A 16,115-nucleotide genomic window follows, 5' to 3' on the forward strand; every position below is an offset into this window, starting at 1 on the left:
TTTTCATAAAAGGGTAATTAGCGTTATTGAAGATGCTGTGAGGTAATGTCTCACTTTAGGGCTGAATGCACTTTTTTATAAGGGATACAGTGGACATTGATTTGCCAGAATGTCATCCAAAACCAAGGGTTGAGTAACTGTTAATTAGAAGATCATATGCCTCCTTTTGAAAGTTTTGATTTAATTCCAACCGAGTTATTGCATTCTGACATTCGAGCTGAATTTCTCCCTTTTAACACAGCTGTTAGATAGTACTCAACAGCTGCACATCACATGCCAGACTACAGTGCTCCTCGATGGAAATGGAACTTATGACTGTTGTTTTAGAATGCACAGAAGAGTTAGATATTCCTCTAAAATAATGCTGCTCTAGAATTAACAGTATGATGAAATTGTAGGTTTGAAAACTGTGCTGACAATGCTACTAGATGAAGGTGAAAGCTAAACACCAATACTGAAATGAGGTGTTGTGAAGCAGAGTTGAGAGAAACATGTCCTTGTCCTAATTGACTTTTGGTTCTTGCATTACTTTCTTTCTTTCTTTCTTGGCTATGCTGATGGATAAATTTCTTGAGACTGACAGAGAAGTCTTTACTCAGTTCTGCACAGATGGAAAATTTTCTATCTGCAATGTTTTCAGGCTTGCAGGAACAGGAACAGCTGTGTATCACCACTGGCAATGACATTATGTCCAACACAAGTTCTGTTTCTGTGGCTAAAGAAATAAAAAGCCAAAGTACTTTACCAATCTCTACTGAAAAAGTTTGACATTTCCATTAGTCATGATGATAAACAATGTTCATCTTTCAGGCCTGGGGGAAGGCAGTTTAAGGAGTTCTCAAAGCACCGTAGTTCATTACCATTTGAAAGGCTGAACTACAGATATATGAAACCAAATACAAATAAAGAACTCAGTAAAGCAAGAATGTGACGGTCTGTTAGATCATCCAGAACATTCACTGTGTACTGTGGACATGGCAGAGGTCTGCCCTCCCACACAGAGATCACAGATGCCAACCCAGATACATGTTCCTAGCCATGGCCTGAGCATCATGGCCAGATGTGTTTCTGACTGACGGTGATGGTTGGGATTATACTGCAAATTAAAAGATGTAGATGTGCAGTGTGACCAGAGCTCTGCTTTCCCTCTCTGAAAGAGCTCTAATTGGATGTCTCTGAATCCCCCAGGCACCCAGTACTGCCTTCATGGTGATGTACAGGCTCCAGAGAAGATAAGGAGCTCAGGCATGTCTCTGATCTGAATTTCTTGTGGCTGATTCCAGCTGGCTACTTTAAGCACACAGGTTTTGTGGTGTACTTTGTGAGGAAGCTTAGTACCTGCTGCTGGCTATGAACTTGGATATCCAGTTAATTTATTGTGACTAAGGGCTTCATATTTCTGTGTTGCATAAAATGGGAGCAGTGGCAAAGCCTTTTAGATTTAATCTGAAAAGCCTATATATGGGCTTATAATACATTTTTCCTAAATTTCTCTCTTCCACGAATCACCTCCTAACAACCCTTGGCAGTCCTTCCTTTGATTAGCAGTCAAGATGTGATGATGAATGGAACAAATTTCCTCACCCATGGAGATATGTTCCCCAGTCTAAAGACTTGAGTCAATTTTGAAAAAGAAAAATCACAAACCCCCAGATTCTTGAAAACAGTTTAGACCCTTACATCTCCATCATAGTATTTATGCTCTTAATTCCTATTGATTTTACAGAACTGAGCCTGAAATTCTCTTAAGAACTCTCACTACCTAAACTGACAAAAAAATAAAAAGCCAAGAGAAGAAGAAATTACCATTATCCCTACTTTACAGAGGGAACAAAAAAAAGAATGACCAATAAACTCATAGTAGAAGTGTAACAAAAGCTAAAACCTGATAATTTTCTACAATTTTTCTTTTCTTTTCTAAATACCACTGCTACTGCCTTTGTTTTCCCACTAAAACAAAGCCAATGATTTAGCTAACAGTAGTTATCTTTCTCTACCAGTCTCACATCTCCTGAATATTCCATTTTCTTCCCTGGTGGTTTGTATGTTTAGCCATAATTTCAGGATTTATTTTTACAGAAGTTTCTTGCAGAAAAGAAAATAATAATTCCTAAAGAGTAAATTTTTAGAGACTGAAAGCTAGAATTTACATTAGAACTTGAAATATGATGTACATTCATCTCTACCAACTACCAAGATGAACTCCACAGTCATTATCTTCTTACAGTAATTTTAAGTAGTTTTGATATATAGCATAGTCATAAAGTATAAAACTGAATTTCCTACCCAGAGGATTCATGTATGTGAGGAAGCTTTTTATGCCTCTCTTTCATGAATGTCAGATTACTTGATAAGTTGAAAACAAAAATCCAGGAATAATATATTACCAAAAGTATCATTACTTTATTCCTAAAACATAAAGAGGAAAAAAGGTCACTCTTTGTATTAGCTACTGTAGATACTCACACTCTAAGTAAATACACTTAAACATTGCAAACAATAGAGACAGTGGTAAAATACTGTACTTGCTTTCCTTTATCTATTTCAAACAAAATTTTGTAGCAATGAGCTTTGGATGCAGTTTAAATTTACTTGTAGACTGTGCTAGGCTACTCAATTAAAGGCTAATCAACATCTGCATAGGCCAGGACACGATCAGATAAAAACTGAGAGGGCTGGGGGAGGAACTCCAGCAGCCTTATCAGTGAAAATAGGGTGCAGGGAATGAGCTACACGTAACCACCAAAGCAGAGTCAGACCACTGTCCTCGTGTGTAGCCCACCAAACTAATCCCCTTCCCCCCGTGACTCATTGACTGAAAGAGGTAGAATACTTGTTAAGGGATGCAGTGGGAGGAAAAGTTTTGGGGAGAAAAGGAAAGGTCCAAAGTGGACTGGGGAGAAACAACAATGAAAAATAAGGGCAATAAGGTATTCAGTATAAACTGGTGGCTTGTCAGACTGAAGTGTGTGCTGGATCACTGCAGTCTACCTGTATGCTCATTAAACCCTATTTCTGTCTCCCATCTGGGAAGACTGTTCTGAGTCATACTTTTGGATGCCACTGAACTTTCCACTGGATTAGCCAGTGAAGGAAGAGATTGCAAACCTCCAGGTTCAAATGCAGCTCCCCTACAGCTGGGACCAGCTACTAGGTCAGCTAAACATCTAAAAGTAGCTACTAGAGCAATCCATTTCTTTATGCGCAAATCCACGCATATATATGTAAATCTATATGTTAGGGCTTTGTTGATGTGTGTGGCCTCTGTGTGGGTTTTGTGCCCATGTACTGCTGGGAGCAGCTGCTCAGCTTTGCTACAGTCAGAAACTGAAGATACAGACCTACAGCAGCCCCACAGCTATGGGGTACCTGACTGAGCTGACTCTAGCACACTGATGTGCAATGTTTTACCAAAAGACCTCTACTTTGTTTAACCACCTGCTCTCTGCCATCCACTCCACACTATTCTGTGAAGAAAGAATTTGGATGAACTTCAATGGGAAACTTATCTGCCAGAGCAAAAAAAAACTGCTTATACATTAGGTAACTATGAAATCACTAACTTTATCATACTATTTCTAACAAAATCTCTCTGTAAACAATTTGAAACAAAACAGAGTATTTTCCAGCTAAGATTAAGAATGGTCTGTATCTCCCAGAGACCAGGTGGGAAGACATATTACTCAGTTACCAAGGTATTCTTTGGTTCCATTTCAGTAAAGCTAACGAGAGCAATAAAAATACCATGAAGTTATTTGGGAGCTAGACATTATGCCATTAGAGAGCAACAGGTTTAATTGAGGGCCATAAATGGGGTTTTTTTTGAATGTGCATATTTAAAAGGGCATCAATAACGTGCACCTGAATATGGCAGAAATAGTGTTTGCAGTTACTCAACCACAGCATAAGGTGAAATGCAGTTTAAAGATAGAGCTCAATAAATGATTCCTGCTTTAGAGAGGACAGAAATCTGTTTGAGAGTGTGCATGCTGGGAACACTGTTTGACTCAAGGCTGGCTAAATAGAATCTTCTACTACTTGGTACTACATCAAAACATAAAGTTCTATCCTTTCAGCAAATTTTATTCTGTTTTCATTACTTCCTTCATCAGGAAGTGATATTATGAACAGTGGTGCATCCCTACATAATGTGACTGACATAAAATGTGCTCTCTACCAAAGTTGCAACAGTGCCACAAGCACTGGCTTCATCATATCACTGTTTGGAAAGGCTCATGATAGAGCAAACCTTAATCTTCTGCAGTAACCAGACCAATGACTCTCGTCCAAGTATTTCTACAGCAAACAATCATTATTTGAGTCATATTTATTGTGATAGTCCTGAGAACAAAGACAGAATCCTGCCATCTTAGGTACTGTACAAAGAAGAGTTCCTGCTCTTAAGAACTGAAAATGTAAGTAGCAAATTAATAATACAGTGTAGAAGAAAGGGATATAAAAAGCAGGTCAAAACTTGCATATTTTTGGTTTGAGACTAAAGATTATTTTATTGGTAAAATATTTTCAAAATATCCCATAAATTGGAAACTGCCTATGAAGTATCACTTTCAGAAAATTCATTTCAGAATGTCACAAACTCTTTTTCAACCAAAGCCAATGCATGCAAATTTTCAAAATTCTAAAATGAACAAGTATCAGCAAATATCAACATAAAGCATTTTGTTTTGAAATTTTCCAGTAGAACATTTTCTGAAATCTAATTAAATATTTTCACTTTTTTTCCGATAAATCATGTTATGATGAAAAATTTCTGATAATTTTTAATTATACACAGAATTTCAATGAGTAATGCAATGGCACGAAAATCTTGCTATTTTGACATTTCCGGGGGAAGATGCTGGTGTAGAGGTGAGAAGATTCATTGCAGAGAGACAGAAATTATGAAAACTTTAGAGAAAGCAAAGGAACAGGACTTTGAATGTAGTAAAGGGAACACAGTAATGGAGAAAACTGTGAGAGGTTAGTGGGAATAAGACAATGAGGAGTGATACAGAAATGGGAAAGAACAAATAATCTGTTGGGACCGGGCAGTAGAAGGTCAGATGAAGTTGTAATTTTGAATGTATTCCATGATCCTGTGTGAGTTGCAAAGCTCCTTCCACTGGATGCCAACCCCCAACAGCCTTTTCTTGATGAACTCAGGCTGTGGGGTTGGGTGGAGGTGAAGCATCTCCTGCATCCTAGTACCTGCAAGCATCAGTGAGGCAATGCTAAACAAAGTTGTGACCGTAGCTCTAGAGCAGTTTCTTTATTCCCTTGTAGTGAGACGGCCCATTTTGGCTGAGTCTGGGTCTGGAGTCTCTCTTCAAAGCTTTATGACTGTGATAAGACTCTACGAGAAAGAGCCTGGCTGCAGGGGAGCAAATTTTCTTCTTCAATCACAAATATGCTCAGCAATTAACAGTATCAGTGGGAGCAGAGAAAAACAATCGTTTTGTGTTTCAGTGTTCTTTTTTTCAGGAGGTCCTCAGTATGAGGTTGTAAAAGTAACTGTTTCTTTGAATTTTTATGAGTACTTACTGTATGCTTACACTTGAATTATTTAAGTAACTGCAGAGTTATTCTGTAAAAGAACACAATTACCAAAAATTACTACTCCAATCAAACTGATAAAAACCACTCAATGTCCTATTATTTATGAGCATGAATATTTCTCAAGTATATTCCCTAAGCTTCAAACTTGTTGATAAAAGAGCTTAGTGGTTGCATGCTAAAGGCCACCACTGATGCCATGTACAGATAAGTGGCACATTGGTTGGCTAAAGGAATGAAACAATGCTATCCTGGTAAATCTAAAACCAGTTATTCGAGTGAAATTTCTGACAATAATGGGAACACAACAATAGTAAACCTTCAGCCTTCAGTGCACTGAACTTAAAATAATTATCTTTTGGCACTCTTAAAGTATTATTCCCCCTTTAATACTGAAATATGTGGATATGCAGAGAGGTATCTTTATCATGCGTTGCTCTAATCTTGGTGGCATTTTATAGATTTCTTCGGGTACCTAACTCTTGAGTAGACATGTATTTAACAAATTTTATAAACAAATTATTCTCTACAGGAGTTTAGATAGGTGGCATTTATCTTTAATATCAGTAGAAAACACACAGCGTCCTCATGAGGAGAGTCTTATTACAGAAAGTCAGATGTTCAAGCTACTGTGAGCTTTTCTACATTTTCTACATTTTCTACAATATTGCTCTATCACAACCCTGTTAAGTTCTACACAGATTGTTGTCTTCCAGACAAAGAAAAATAACTTTAGCAGTGGAAGAATGCTGACGTTCCTAAAAGCTGCAATATGCATTCTGAAGGAATTGGATTCACCCTTTGATCAGGAGTACAAATCTCCCTTATGATTTCTTCATGATGAATATATAAACTGAGTGAAGTACAGCACTAACCTGCTCTACTCCTTGTCTTCAACTCAGGTTGCTATGTTTTGGAGATTCTCAGCTACGGTGAATTGTGGTTTAGGTTTTTCCTTGGTTTTGAAGTATGAGGAAATGACCCTGAGGTTGCAGACTGTGAGATTTTTATGTACTTGTTTACAGAATAAAGACTAACACTGCAATCTCTGGAGGTTAAAGGTAAATATATTAATGAATTCATTCATTAACCCATTCATTCATTAACTTGTTTGCTCAGCTCCTTAGGAACTACAATGACAGCACTGTGTCTCCTACTGACAAATGGTAATATCTGTGTCTCTAACCATAAATTAACGTGTCAAGAATCTTTTTGAAGAAATTTATTTTGCAAAGAAAAACTGCTTCATTGTGCAACAAAGGAAATAAATAGCTTCACAAATAGGTCAACTACCTATGGGATGTTAGGTTTCAGACTATGGATAGTGCTTCGTTTTAGACAAAAGAATACTTCTGTCTTACCTCTGCTGCAACAAAATATGTGCCCAACTAGATTAACATGAATGTAGAAGCTTGCCCTGCTCCTCTGTGGAGTTTGCACATTTATTGGTTAAAAAATGAAAAAACAGCTAATTAACAGTTTGGAGAAGAAAATATTTCAAGGATTAAAAAATATGTTCTATGCCAGAGTAAAATCTATTTTATCACTTCTCTTCGGTACACTTCTGCTATTTGGTGAAAAAAAGAATGAAACGAAAAGATTTTGGCTAGAGCATGTATCAATGCATCAGGCTACACCTGTTTTTTCAGCAAATGTTCTTGATTCACTGCATATTGTACAGCTTCAGTGGCTGTGAAATTTCTAATCTGCACAAAGTCTCAGACTGGACCAATGGTGTGTAAAGTAAGTACAAGTTTTATAGGCCTTATTACACTGTGTAATGACTTAACCTAGGAACACTGGAGTCAACACTGGCATCCTGTGGCTTTGAAATGGCGTGCTTATTCAAGGTTATAAAACCACAATCAATTTAGGGGCCAAAGGGGAAGGTGAGGTGGGGGTATTGGAGTGATCCTTTCAGAGCTAATTGGAAGAAAAACCATCTGATTTTCACCTAAATGAAACTGAAACCAAAATTTAAATTTTCAATCACTGCAGGTAGACAAAGACTAACTTTTTTAATGCCCAAGCATCTGAAATGTCAGATCTGCATGTTTTAATCCTACAAAGGCTATCTCACAAAATCATTATGCCCCTCCTCTAAATTTGAAGTTAATAAATCTGAACTAGCAATGACGTCTATTTTAGAAGTACTTAATATCTACAAGGGATCAAAGAATAAGCATCAGACACATTCATGCTTGCCCTCTGTAGTATGCACTTCATGTTACATTGCAGCAAACTAGGAGTCTTCAGTAAGAACTGATATAATTTTCAACATGGTAATTTAGATCACTAGAAATCAATTATCAGCCTCTATAATTACCATCAACCCATTTTGTTTCATATTCCAACATAATCGTTAGGTTTTTGTAGGCACCCAGTTACCCAATCGTATTTCAAATGGTAAAAATATTCATTTTGTGTGTAATCCACTATATTTCTTCTACAATCCCTGGAATAAAAACCTTGTGCTGACATTTATGAAATGGCAGGAGGAAAAATGCTGTAACTGTGGGTATTACTTTAGGTAGTAACAGCAAGGCTTTTAAATCCTTGCTTGCATAAATGCTGACCTTTTCCGTTGATATAAAAGTGATTTCTGTTGAAACTTGGATCCACCCTTTTGCCATTACTGTTACCTGCATCTTTTCAAGTTACTTTTTCAGTGATGCCTTTATGTTCATATGTCTGAATCTGCATGGCTGCATGCCCTAGGTGACAGCATATTTTATATCATTTAAAGGGCAAAATCTCTGAAGATTAACACAATCATGTTTTAAATCCTTCCTTTAATTTAATCTTTGATTTGCCACATTGAGAGTATGTTGAATATATGATCTGACACTGTTAAAATCCTCGCACCAGAATTTCAAGTTCAATTCAGATTATTTTTTTTAACTGGGCATGTGTCTCGGTTGGCGGTTTGGCTGGCGAAAGAATTCCACTGCCTTCCCCCCCTCTCCTGGACCTAGCTTTAAAGGCACAGAACTCATGTCTGGCATAAGGCAGACAATAGGGGATGCAGCATCACAAAGTCATCCCAAGACAGCATGGTAGAAACCTCGACCCAAACACTTCAGGTTTCCATCTCCCTTAAGGTCTGCTTCCACTTGAAATTTGTGCATCCTGCAATGGTTACACCTCTGACAAGGCTGTCAATTGTCTTGGGTGATGTACACCAGCACATAGAGCAAAACAGATCAGAAAAGATCTCTGAGATCCTTGAGTCCAACCTGTGACTGATTTACACCTTGTCAACCAGACCATGGCACTGAGCACCATGTCCAGTCATTTCGTAAGCAACTCCAGGGACAGTGACCCCACCACCTCCCTGAACAGCCTGTTCCAATGCTTGACAACTCTTCCCATGAAGAAATTCTTCCTGATATCCATCCTGGACCTCCCCTGGCACAACTTGAGACAATTTTACCTTGTCCTGTCACTTGCTGCCTGGGAGAAGAGGCTGACCCTCACTTGGCCAAACTCTTCTTTCACGGAGTTGTAGAGAGTGGTAAGGTCCCCCTGAGCTTTTTCTCCAGGATAAACATCCCCAGCTCCCTCAGACACTCCTCATAGGACTTACTCTCTAGACCTTTCACTGACTTTGTTGCTCTTCTCTGGACTTGAGCTGCCAGAAAATACTAAGGCTCTAAGAAACAGCCACTAAAGTGCATAGAAGAGGCAATTTTCCTTGTGCCAGAGTTTTGTCCCAGATGCAGCTGAGACAGAGTAGGGGACTCAGCTTGCAAAGTTGCTGTCTGGATGAAGAACAGGTTTTGAGGGTTGGCTCAAGATGGTCTTTCAAGGCACAAATAGCAATAGAACCTTAAGAGGGCAAATCTGTTGCAGGCAGTATGGAGAGGTAATTGAGACACTTTGAAATCTTTACATGTAAACATACATTTTAGAAATAAGTAGACCGACTGAGTAATGGAATTCCACTGGGTTGTAAATACCATTTTTCTGGTTTTTTAACTCAGCTTTCTTAAAGCTGGTTTTTACTTCACTTTCAGAGCCCCATCTACATTTAGACATTTGCATAGCTATGCTCTATATAGTATGTTGATTGGTACAAAAATGATTAGCTGTTCAATAATATGGATCAACTCTTCTTCAGAGTTAAATGCTGCTGAGCAACAAACACGTAAGAATAATTTCAGTTCAACACCCACCTCTGTGGTGCTCTTAAACTGCTTCAGAAGCCTACAGCCTACCTCTGTTCTCCATTCTGGACTACAGTGTGAACTCCTCTGGATGCACAGGCATCCAAAATCACACAGATTGAGAGTCAGACACAGGCATACAGATATGAACGCAGTCACTAACCTCATGTACGGATATGTTGCTGCCCTTTGAGAAGCTGTAAGTGCAGTCAGAATGATATGTTGCCCTATCCAGATAAGAAATAGAACCCAGCTTTCGAAGGTTGAATAAACACAGCAACATTTAGCCACTGCTCACAGCCCACTTAGTCTTTGATATGAAAGAGAAATCAAGGGGACAGTGCTTTCAACAAAGATTTCTGTAACATTCCTCCTCCAGAGGTGAAAAAGAACAGTGGTTCTGCAAGTTGCTGATGCACTCTGCATTTCAAAATCTGCTCCACTATTTCAGTTTCCCACTCTCACTGATCAACTCTTTAATCACATAAACAAAATTCGTTCTTTGGAAGGTGAAACAGGTACTTGAAACCACTGACGTGAGCAAGAGTCCTCACTTTTTAAACCTGTGTATATCTAGAAGAGTTTCACAATTATGTGTATGCAACACTATAGACAAACAGCAAATCTCCAAGTCAACAAGTACACAGTAACAACCACACTGCTATACAAAGTATGACCCTTTATTCTTCTAATTCTCAGGAATTAGAAGGCTTAGTAGCAGGTTCTCAACATCTGTTTTGCTATGGAATTAAATTCATTAGTATACACTTTAACATGAAATCAGTTTTTTGTCACTGAATTCATGCATTTTTGCCACTCAGTGAATTAAATATATAAAAATAATTCTTTACTAGAAAGTAAAAGGAATGGGAAATTATTTGTTCTTTTGCTACCATGACAGGGCAAATACTACAAATTATGGGGTAAATGCACCAAATGGAGATGTAAACTACCAGCAGGATGCACTGCTGCACTGATAGTATCAACAATTGTGTTAAAAACCTGTGCAAAAATACAGGCAGCAAATGTTAAAATGAGATGCAATTCTGCAGATAGTCTGCACGTGAAATTGGTAGGAACTTTCATGGGTTCAAAACCTTTGAAACCAGAGTCTTAGTTCAGACATGTGCTGCTGCTGCTGCATAAGGCAGCAATATACCTTCCCCATTCACCCACTGATGAAGTTCCCCTGAAACTTCTGTTTTCCTGGTGGAGCAATTCCATCTCTTTATTATCCTTTTCTGGGCTTGCTGCAGGATGCCCATGTTTTTTTTTTTCTACTAGGGAGCCCCAAATAGAACTCCAGGTGCTTTAACCTAAGGCTGTCTAACCTTTCAGGTCAATACTAGAAAAATAAAACTGAAATATACAGCTAATTCCATTAAGGGAGAGAGAGTAAGGCCAGCTCTGAGAAGAACTTTGCTTTAGAGCTTTGCAATGCTCATTTTCCACTTGTGTATATATATATAAGAACTGTCACTGAGGTTCAAAAAATTCTGGTTCTAATCCTGAATCTCCTATTTACTTTTATATGATCTTTTTCCATTAGTCAAAATCTGATTCCTTTTTTAGAGGAAATCTGCTCATAACAATGGCATCAGCCAATGACTGAATTCCTTTACAAACCACTTTATTTTTAACTTTACAGCCAAACCATTAAATAAGTCATATAAATTCTCAACCTGGGAACAAACTGTCATTCTTCAGAAAGATCATCTGTTTGTGTTTGGCTAACTGCATGGAAAATAAAAGCTTTGTCATTTCTTGGTATTTTTTTCTCTCCCTCCATTAACATTCAGGTTGGTAACCCCTAACAAGAACTACATGCCTGGCATTTCTATTTGAGTGTCATTTTCACTGATTGCAATGAAACTATCCCAGAATGTCTTAATGATAATCACTTTATAAAAATCCAAGATTGACAGCACACATCTTACTGCTGGGGAACATGATTCTTTGATCTTTATAGCATCTACAGAATATGCAGATTGGTTTTTTCTACAGCTTTGCTTACACAATTATGTTTGACACTAAAACCCAGCACAGCCCCCTACTTTTATGATCAAAATAATACAAGGTTATGATGTCAGTGTGGAGTACCTGACTGTGGTGTGTTGGCCCTGGCTGGATGCCAGGTGCCCGCCAAAGCTGCTCTGTCACTCCTCTGCTTGGCTGGTCAGGGGAGAGAAAACACAAGGAAAGACTCCTGGGTCCAGATAAAGTCAGGAAGAGATCACTCACCAATTACTGCCACAGGCAAAATAGACTTGACTTAGGGAAATGATTTTAATATATTAACAATCAATTCAGAGTAGGATAATGAGAAATTAAGGCAAATCTTAAAGCACTTTGCCCCAGCCCCTCCCTTCTACTCAGGCTCAGCTTCACTCTCAATTTCTCTACTTCCCCCCCCGCAGAGTTGGCAGATGGGGAATGGGGGCTGTGGTCAGTTCATCACATGGGAAAGACTGCTCAGACTCTTCCCCTCCTCCAGTGTGGGGTCTCTCCCATGGGAAACAGTCCTCCACAAACTTCTCCTACCCAGCATGAGTCTTTCCCACGGGCTGCAGTTCTCCACAAACTGCTCCAGCATGGGCCCCTCCACAGGGTACAGTCCCTCAGGAAGGCTGCTCCAACATGAGTCCCTTGTGGGCTCACAAGTCCTGCCAGCAAACCTGCTCCAGTGTGGGCTCTTCCCTCCATGGGCCACAGGTCCTGTCAGGAGCCTGCTCCAGCACAGGCTTCCCATGGGGTCACAGCCTCCTTTGATGGCATCTCCCTGCTCCAGTGTGGGGTCCTTCCCAGGCTGCAGGTGAATCTTTGCTCCCCCGTGGACCTCCAAGGGCTGCAGGGGCACAGCTGCCTCACCATGGGCTGCTCCAGGGGCTGCAGGGCAATCTCTGCTCCTGCACCTGGAGCACCTCCGGCCCCTCCTCCTTCACTGACCTTGTGTTGGCAGAGCTGTTCCTCTCACACACTCTCACTCCTCTCTCCCTTCTGTGGGTGTGCAGCAGTTTTGATCCCAGACGTGCTGCCACTGTTGCTGGTGGGCTCAGTCTTGGCCAGTGGTGGGTCCATCTTGGATCCATCCAGCATTGGCTCTGTCGGACGTGGGAGAAGCTTCTGGCAGCTTCTCACAGAAGCCACCCCTCTCATCCCCTGCTACGAAACCCTTCTCCCAGAAAACCAATACACTGACTAAGGACATTGTGAATTGAGGAAACGGGCTCTCTGCCAGCTCTACCATGGCAGCATAGAGGAAGAAAATACTCATTCTGGTTTTTGTAATGATTAATGTACCATCCCTCTTCTCATGCCAGGAGATGAGGTTTGAATCACAGACAGCCGGTATGAAACAAAATTGTTTTCAAATAATTCCATTCTACACAGTGGTGTTGGCCTTTGTTGATGGTGGCAGGGTATGATGAGTGGCTTTGGACATTACTTATCCCTTACACCCTCAGCTGCACTGAACATTTCTTGGCCACTGATAACACTTTGTGCCCTTGAATATAGTAAGTCTGTAATTTTGTGAGAACAAAAGCTTTCTTAGTAACAGTTTTGCAATACTGACTCAACAGAAGTTAAGCTCTGAAACGCGTCAATAACACATGATTAAAGCTGAGACCAGCCTGGAAGAAAAAACATGTTTTTCCATGCAGTGGAACTAAAAAAGCCTGATTTTCTTAGAAATTATTTCACCTTGCCACTTCAACACTAGCTTCCTTCTTCCTGATATCCTCTATTATACTTTACTGGCCAAGAGACTGAAAGGAGATGGCTGGGCTGGAGATAAACTTACACCAAGGGGTGCCTTCTATACAACTTGGCTTGAATGGCCAGCATGCATATGCTGACAGCCTAAAAGGATTTTGCCAAAAAGACCCCCATGTTAAACAAATTCTGCACAATCTTTCACATCAGCAGAAACACTAATTAGAGTATCTCTGTTCCATTCGACAATTTTCAGAAAAAAAAGATTTATTTGTATTAGCTTTGGGAATTTTACCTACTTCTATAGATGATTTGTACTGGGCAACAGTATAATAAAGTATTTGAAGGAATGGGCCTATGGATTGTGAGATCAGTTAGCCTCTCTTCCCTAGTAAACCAATAGCAGTTCCATGTTCCAAATCTTCGGTCATTATTTTTAAGTTTAGTTTTATTTTTCTGGTAAGTCTTTAACAGTGTTTCTGTTCCCTCTGATCATGCAGTTCTCTTTTTATATGTTGCCACCAGAGCAAAGAGGGCATAGGCCTTTAAAAAATACGTGAACTACAAATTATTGTCTCACTTGGATATGAATGGACTTTTTTCATCATTTTCCTGAAACCAGAAGGCATAGGTTAAATTATCATCTCATTCTAGGAAAATCAGTCACAAATATCTTATTTCTTATGGCATATAGTAAAATATGTTAAAACTGTTCTCTAGTCCTTTTGCTTCCATTCTGGCTGCAAATGCAAGAGTTAAAGTGACAGAAAAACATAACCAGGACAGACTTTAACTACAGATTCATGTTTAAGGTATTTGTATGGGAAGGAATGAGGTTTGCTTGATTCTTGCTCAAATTTTCTCTTTATTTTAAAGTGGCGGCTTAATGTAAAATACATGAAGAGATCTGAGGGAAGGAAACACATTACTTTAGAATAGTAATACAAAAGAATGTGCAAGATAGCCTGAATCTGAATGCAGATGTGAAACATTACTTGCTGCTTAACTGGGAGGGTGGTTGAGACTGCTGCAAAAGTTAAGGAAGAACATGAAATAAAAGAGGTTTGTGTGACTGATTAGGAACTGTCCTTGAGCCTTTTCTAGCTTGCTCTGCTGATGACAAATTCACAAAGAAATGTCAGAGACAAGCCAGTAGTTTTGTTTGGAGAAAAGCCAGAAGGAAATGTCTGGAGATGTAGATTCATTGCAATCACTACAGCGAACACAGATGGAGTTATCTGTTCAGATGAAATGCAGAATAAGATGTGGAAGGACAATGAAAGAGGATCAAGAACAGACTCCTGCAGATAAAGAAGAGAGAGGACATGCAGTAGTAGAATTGTGGAAGACAAAGGTGAAAGGAGAACTGTCTCCTGTCATGCGTGTCTGTACATGTGAGTATGCAGAAAGGATGGGAGGCTGAGAAAGAAAAGACTGTGGGAGGGGAAAAAGGACAAAATTACTTACCTTTGCAATTTTTTTTTAGAGAGAAATCAAATACTTGGCAATTAACCAGTGTTTCACAAGCTGCATACTAAACATTGAAAGTTTGCATACAAGGACTTGTGGTGTCACCATCCTGGTAGACTGAAATTAGCCAACTATTTCTGTTTGTCAAATTAGACATGCAGAAGCATGTATTTGTTTAACTTTCCTTTCAAAAGAAATGTTCTAAAAATGTTCTTGAAGAGCAATCAATACTGTTTGCCTGAACACAAGTAAGAAAGCCAAAAAAGCTAGGTGACCTTAACTCTAGACTTACAACAGCTGTTTAATGTGGAATGTGGAAAACCAAATACATGTTTGTTTAGAACTCCATGAAATCCTGTGAACATTTGCAGCTTAAATGTTTGAGTAAACAAACCTGCAAGATTAGGAAGAGTGACATCCATATATTCTCCTGCATATGTTAAATCACACTAAGTTAGATACGACAGGCAAATCTTATTGCCAAGACTGAAAAGATCAGTTAAGTACAAGCTACATCTTACTGAGAGCACTCCTAATGAAGGACTAAAAAAGCAGAGGTAACTGTGCAGGACATGCATACAGGAATAACTTGATTCAGGAAATGCTGAACACAGAAAAAGACCATGTGTCTGTATGGAAGCAGATTGTAAAAAAATGCACCAAAAATGGAAAACAAAAGCAGTAGAAAGACACAGCAGTGTCACCTAAATTTCGTGGTGCCTATTAAGGTTTAGCAGAACAGCACAAGACCACAGAACTAAAAAATAATTCGTGCTGGAGGATCTCTAATCCATCCTCTGCTGAAGGGACTTACCCACGAGACCAGAACATGTTGCTCTGGGTTTATCTATTCACAGAGTGAAAATCTCAAAGGATGGGTACTGCACAACATCTCTGAGGCAACATGTTCCACTGTCTGACTGTCCTTAGGGTGAACAAGCAGTACCTGATACTCAGTTAGAACTTCTCTTGTTTCAACATATGCCTGCTGTCTTTTGTCCTCCTACCATGCACTGCAGCAAGAGCCTGCCCTCATCCTCCCAGTGGCTTCCCTGCAGGTACTGGAAGACTGCCATCAAAATGGAGGCCTGTATTTTTCCCTTCTGTTTACAGCTCCACTATCCTATTGTCACTGTCTCATTGTAATCCAAACCCTTTACTTTCTTGGAGAACTTATCTGCATTTTAGGCTGTCTTTGTGATGCAGTAATTA

General features: G+C 39.4%; 1 protein-coding gene across 1 annotated transcript in view; it reads right to left on the bottom strand.

Annotated features, from left to right (window-relative positions):
- The window catches only part of PRLR (prolactin receptor), a 162,170-nt gene that overhangs the window by 20,089 nt on the left and 125,966 nt on the right, over positions 1–16,115 (bottom strand). Inside the window, exon 7 of the mRNA XM_069002067.1 lies at positions 5,542–5,584. The gene's annotated coding sequence lies outside the window, so the exon portion shown is untranslated. The remainder of the gene's footprint in view (positions 1–5,541; positions 5,585–16,115) is intronic.

Source organism: Aphelocoma coerulescens, assembly GCF_041296385.1.
Source record: "Aphelocoma coerulescens isolate FSJ_1873_10779 chromosome Z unlocalized genomic scaffold, UR_Acoe_1.0 ChrZ, whole genome shotgun sequence".
Lineage (NCBI taxonomy): Eukaryota > Metazoa > Chordata > Aves > Passeriformes > Corvidae > Aphelocoma > Aphelocoma coerulescens.